The sequence below is a fragment of the Felis catus genome, chromosome A2 (genome assembly GCF_018350175.1).
Source record: "Felis catus isolate Fca126 chromosome A2, F.catus_Fca126_mat1.0, whole genome shotgun sequence".
Taxonomy (NCBI): Eukaryota; Metazoa; Chordata; class Mammalia; order Carnivora; family Felidae; genus Felis; species Felis catus.
Window position 1 is genome coordinate 157,647,760 of NC_058369.1, and position 6,702 is coordinate 157,654,461.

Here is a 6,702-nt window from a genome sequence, read left to right on the forward strand (position 1 = left end):
TCTTTTGGTCTTTTGCCATTTCCTTGTCAGCATGTATATTATAAATACAGTCCTTCCTGTTATAGTCATTGCAAATACATATCTCCAAGCTGTTATCTCTCTGTTAACTTCATTCATGCAGTCCTTTGTTGAACAGAAAACCTTTATTTTGATATAAGCTGATTCAGCCAATTTTTGTTCTATGATTTATGCTTAGGAAGTTTTTCCAAAAAAAAGTCCTGCAACAGGGTCATAAAATATTCTGTTTTCCTATTTAATTAAATTGTCTACTTTTACCATTCACGGTTCTTTAGTTTATCTGATGTTTTCTTCATACGTTGTCAAATATGGATCTGGTGGGTTTTCTTCCATGTTGTGGTCCATTTATCAGTCTATTCTTTACTCATCTATCTGCAGTAACTTTAATGTACTATGTACAGATCTGTTTTTGAACTCTATTCTTTTCTCTTTGTTCATTTGTTTGCACTCTCACCATACAATTCTATTATTCTATTTTTAGAAGTCTTCTTGGTTTATAATAAGTCTTCTTTGGTCATGTGTAGCTTATCAAATAAGATGGGCAAACACATCTTCTTTTTTCATAGTTATTAAGTATATAATCAAAATAGCTGGCATATTTATATTTGTATTTATTTATAGTCCATCTACAAATAGCTATTTATAGAGTAATGCATTTCATATAAATTTTTGAGTAATTTTATTAAGTTCCCCAAAAAGCTCGTTTAAAGTTTTGATCAGGTTTGCACTGAATATGTAGATTCATTTTGGAGCATTGACATCTTTATAATATTAAGTTGTCTCATCCAAAGAATGAAATGTCTTTGGAGTTATTCTGATAATCGTTAATGTCCTATTTAAAGTTTTAATATTTTCTCCACATTCACTTGACAGATATTTGTTACATGTGTATTATAGGGCAGACACTCTTCCAAGTATGGTGGGTACAACAGTGAAAACAAACAAAAGGGTCTGTCTTCGTGGAGATTACATTCTACTTAAGGAAAATAAATAATAAATATAAGAAACAATTAATATATAGTATACTATAGGTGTTAATTGCTATAGAGAAAAATAAAATGGGAAAAGTAGATGACGAATATTATAAGGACTGAAAGTTTTGGCAAAGTGCTCCGTACAAATCATGTATACTCTCTGATGAGAAATTCCTAAATACTTTATAACTTATGTTGCTATTATAAATGGTGTTTTCTTTTTTCTCTCATTTGTTATTGCTAGAGTACAGAAATGCTATTGATTTCTGTAACGTGGTCTTGTAGGTAGTTCTTCTTAAATTTCATTGTTGAAAAATTTTTTTCTAGGTATATAATGTCATTTGTAAATAGTGATAATTTTCTTTATAATCTTTGTACATCTTAATCTATTTCTTTACTCATATCATAGTCCAGGGCCTCTAATGTTGGGTTAAACAGAAGCTATGATAGCAGGTATCCTTCTGGTTCCTGACCCAAAGGAAAGTATATATAGATTCTCCATTAGGTATAATGTATGCTGTGGATTGAAGACATTTCATTTTTATTAAGTTTTTGAGAAAGAAGTATAATAAAGTGAGGGAGTACCTGCCTTAGTATCCATCAAAGCAGGTTATAAAAGTACAATTAAAACCGTGGTATTGGTGTAGAAACAGGCATAGATCAAAATACAATCCCCAAAGAAACTTTTGCATGTAGGAATTTAACATATCATAAATGTATAATGTGAAATTAATATAGGAAAATACGTATCACTAAATAAATGATGTTGGGACAAATGGCTCCACTGTCAGGACAAAGAAATATCATATTTCCTATTATATGCCATGAAAAATTAACTCCAAATATCTAAAAGCTAGGAAGTTAAGTGCATTTTACAAATGAGTTTACATTTGCTTCCTCCTAAAAATGTACTAAATAATGGTAAAAGCCTAGGACACAAGATAATAAATCCGCAAAGTAAAGAGGACAATAAATAAGAAAAAAAAGTCTGCTAAGAGAAACGTCAGCAACATTTTGGAAGCTAGAGAGCAACTTTTCCCCCCTCTGCTCTTATCTTTTTTAAGGTCCAGAGCTCACTTGCCCTTCTAGCTCCAGCACTCACAGAGCACCTGCAGGCAGGTTATTGTGCTTAGGAAGTGGGTCTGAGACCACTGGCTGGGCGAGGATGCTATTGTCAGAACTCCCAGAGTAAGTTGGGGAGAATGAATCACGTGCCCGTTCCTAGAGCAATGCCAGGTAGCCGAGCAGAGGCTGACAGCAGCCTGGTCACTGTCACAGACACAAGGCCCGTGAGCAGAGATCTCCCTCACTCTCGGAGAAGGGAATACTCAGGGCTTCTACAGGTTTCACTACACAAGAGCTTAACATCCTCACTGGAGTTTTTCCACACAGGATGGGTGGACTTTTACTGAGGATTCTGAACGCTGAAAATCTCCAAGTACAAACCAGGGTAGCAAAGATTATCTTCTTTAAAGGAAAAGGCGTACATTTTCAGAAGGTTACAGGATGTAGAATTCCAGACCTACGGAGCAGCCCCGCCTTAGCATCTCCCTAGGACCTGGCATACAGAAGTCTCTCTGCCCATGCTTAGATCAGACAGTGAAGTACAAGGCATCCCATTGACCCCTGGGTTGCCTGGTTGGGAGCTATTGCTCAAAGGAATGTGGAGATGGGTGAACTGGAAGGAGGAATTTGAGATGTAATCACCTCTTCATGCTTATCAAGTAGAGCAAAAAATTTCCACCATGCAAGGGTGGTGTGAGTGAAAACCCAGATGCATCCCATCCCCTTGAGAACTTAAAGTTTGGAGAGCTCCTTTCTATGCACCGGGGACAAGGAAACAAAACTGATTGGCAAAGTTGAAATGCGGGTTAGGGTGTTTGGTGCAGAAGTGACCAGACAGAGGGGGAGGGAAAAGACAGGAAATTTAACGAACAAAGCATAATTGGCCCCTTGAGATTTCGTCACTAAAGTTAGAGAAAGTTATCTGTTCCAATTGCACTTGCTTCAAATGTCGCAACTTGCCCAGCCCTGCCATTTTTCCAAGGCACACGATGACCTCCTCCACTCTCCAAAGGTGAGTTTGCAAGTGTCTGTTTAACACTTATTTAGCAACATGAATTCTGAAAGCAAGTTCCTGTAATCTGTAGCCCCCTCCTGTGTTCTTCAAGCCTGACAGCATGGTGGCTTGACATAGTTGTCCTCTGCTGGAGATTTGTCCCAAGAAAATGTGTTCCGGCTGTTCAAATTAGGAAGCCAGGAGTTGCAAGCAATTTAAGGGTTCCCGACCTGTGGTGGCCTGAGCCTGCTAATAAACTGGCATTGGTGTTCATCTCTGCTTTCCACCCGCTGACTCCTGGAAACAGGGCCCAGAGGCCCGGCTATGCCGATGGTCCTTTTCTTCACTGATGTCAGGAGAAAGAGGACTCCCTCACAGGTTAGCTGTTTCCTCTCCAACAGAATTTCTATTTGGGGGAACAAGCCTTTAGGGTAACATCCTTGTCTGAAATGCTTCTCGCATCTGCCCATCTCGGGCTGGTCAGGAACCTAACAAAGCTTTGCTGGGACCCACTGTCCACGCTCGCGCGCTGAATAGGCTGCTTAGCTGATGCTTGTTGTTAAAACAGTCATTTTCAAGTTTACATTTTCAAGTGTGTTTCCATTTGCTTATTAATAAAGCATTTTCACTATTTTCATTATTGCTAGATAACTATGTGTATGTCCCCCCAGGAAGGGTGCAGTTTATGCCATTCTCTTTATTTTACAGGTATGAAAACTGCTGTGCTAGGATTTTAGGGGAACATATGCTTTTCCACAAAGCTTCATTCCAGTGGAAGGGGTCTTTCAAAATTCAAATCAAATGTTCAAGCTGCATGAAAAAGCTCCAAAGAGGCAGAGCCATTGTTGGTAAATGATAAATACAGCTGTTCCACTTGTGTGGGCTACTCCCCATGCCTGCTTGCAGCTTCAAGCTCATTCTCTAAGTACTCTGGGTCAAGGAAGAGAAAGCAATGCCACAGTGGAGCAGGGCTAGATAGGTCAGAGCTGAGCAGAGGAGAGGAGATGAGGGGGGCGGCGTGCAGGAGGCAGCCCAACCCAGGAGTCCTAACTTCTCCTGTTCAGATCTGTGCCACCCCCCTCGTCCTGCCTGCTCTCTATGACTTTACTTCACCTTCTTTTCTTTGTCCCATACCCCTCTCCTTTCGCAACTATTTTTAAAGCCCAGAGGAAAGGGATCTGGGTTTCTGAGCATCTCCAGTGTGCTGTGGCAATGCAGAGATGGCTCTGGTAAAGTGTTTGCTTCTCTTTACAAAACAGATTATGGTAAAGTGGCCATAGAATAGAAATTAAGCCTGTGTAATTTGGCTTTCAGTAATGACAAATACATGTTCCTTAGCTAAGCATTTTTGAGTCTGCTATTTTTTGGTGGGAAATTTAGGGTTTTTCAGTAATGTAACTGGGGAAAAATTCGTCCTGAAGATTTGTGTGTGTGTATGGTGGGAAGGTTGTCCTGAAAGATCTCACTGTTAATATTCTCTGGGAATTCATCAATTTCCCAGGTAAATCTATTTTGAGCAGGATTTCTACCATGATAGAGCCAAATTCTAGAAAATTTCACCGCAAAGAAGGGCTGCAATAATAAATAATAAAGGACTAAAAGTAACACTCTGGGATTGAATACCAAAATAAATAAAATATAAGAAGCTGTGGTATATAAAATATTGGATAGCTTTAGCAATGTGTACATTGATTAAATGTCGAGAAAATGGCATCTATAAATCTTTTCTCCCATTTTCATTGTTTCCATTTCTTCCTCATTTGGTTTCATTTCTATTTCCTTGGCTTCTTCAACGTACTCTTTTTTTTCTTTGTCTTCCTTTCTGGTTTCATTTTTCCTTTCTGACCATTAATTCTCTCTCTGACTTTTTGCTTCTTTCCATTGAGAGCTTATCGATGACTTTGCCCATTTATTTATTCTTACTTACATCTCAATATCTTCTTCTCTTCTTCTGTTTAACTTTGTGTAAGTTTTGCTGTTAAATACTTATCTATTTACTACTTGTTTATTTAAGTTTGGGCTGGTTTTGATTTTTTTTAAAGAAAGACATTTAATGAAGATTTTTAAATTAGGGTATAATTCATATCACATAAAATTAACCATTTTATAGTGCACAATTCAGTATCAGTACATCCCAGAGTTGTGGTTTTATGTTGTGAGTGTACAACTAAGTAGGTATGAAAGAACTTTGTGAACAGCTGGAGCATGAGTGAGTGTGTTTGTGTGTGGCACCCCCAGGGGCGCGCTCTGGAAAGTGTCCTTCCGACTGGAGAGAACTGGATCTCTTCTCCGCTGGTGTAATGATTTGGGTTTAACTACACCGCTGGCCACTCAAGATTTTACCTCTGCCTTTGATGTGATTATCGCGTGGCCTGGAAATGTAGCCCACCTTTTATGTTAGTGTGATAGGAACTATTTACTCAAGCAGAGGGGGGATGTGTTGGCACTACTCATAAGCACTCACCACTACAGATAATCGAGTCCAAGTTCCCCGTGGGAGGCAGATCAGAAGGGACAAATCTCCCCACTGAGACCAGACTCATGCCCGCAGCCCAGGATCCTTTGTTGGGATTCATCTTTTCCTTGTTAGGGATAGTCTTTTGGTTGAACAAAACTGTACTTAGGTTTAATCTTCGTTTGCAAGCTGACTTTAAACAGCACATACCTTTATCCATTTCTGATATTAGATTGTTTTTGTTTCCATTAGTGTCTATAATCATAGCCCTTTATTTTTTCTTAAGGGAGAAAGAAATGACTCCCTGCCATGGACCCCTTCTTGCACTCATCACCACATCAGACACAAAGTAGAAGCTTGATCATCTTTCCGAGTTTGTGAAAGAGGCTGGCTAATCACGTACTACAAGAGAGTTTGTAAATGAGGGAGATGTGCTTTGTTCCTCCTTGTCCTGTTGTGGCCGTGACCTGGAGGACAGACTGCAACATCACGGGTAAATGCCAGGCCCCTCCTCAGCTCCGCCATGACTCTGAGGTGGTGGGATTAAAGGCAGAAAGAACTGAGTCCTCTCGATATGTCTCCTGATTTTTATGTTAGGTGAATCCACAGCCTTTCAACAGGATCTATCACTGTACTGCACATGGGGTCATGCTGTGCACAGGAGCACAAGGGATGTACCCCGAGTTATCAGGTAATCCCGTTTACCTGCGGATCCCTCCTCTGGCTAGTCACTTCGCCTCCTTTGCCACCTGCCAATAATGGGCCAAAGTTCAGAGTATTATTGTGATGATTATTATATATTGTATTGTATTATGTTGTGTTATATTACTTATTAGATATATAGAGTATTTAGTCTAATTTGGTATAGAGTAAGAAATAAATCAATAGTTTAGATCAACTTGATACAGACACAAGTGCAGTTATGGTTTTTAATTCTTCTCTTAACGGTCTTCCCAGCCGGTGAAGTTTTGCACTCTAGATGAGCAGGAGTGTTTCAAGAGCTTGTTTTTTTCCCACCATCTGCCACCAAAAGAATAGATAAGATTGAGAAGATTTTGTAAAACTTAATGATTCACAGGGCAATTGACTTGGGTAAGTTATCTGAAATAATTTTACAATAAGATTTACTTTTACATATCACTTTTTATTTATTTTTAGTTTTTAATTAAAAAACGTTTATTGTTGATAGAAAGAGG

At 38.9% G+C, this 6,702-nt stretch overlaps 1 protein-coding gene across 1 annotated transcript in view; it reads left to right on the forward strand.

Annotated features, from left to right (window-relative positions):
- Window positions 1–6,592, forward strand: part of LOC101101123 (olfactory receptor-like protein OLF3) — a 65,396-nt gene extending 58,804 nt beyond the window's left edge. The window contains exon 4 of the transcript XR_006594673.1: window positions 6,464–6,592. The gene's annotated coding sequence lies outside the window, so the exon portion shown is untranslated. The remainder of the gene's footprint in view (window positions 1–6,463) is intronic.
- The last annotated feature ends 110 nt before the right edge of the window (window positions 6,593–6,702 follow it).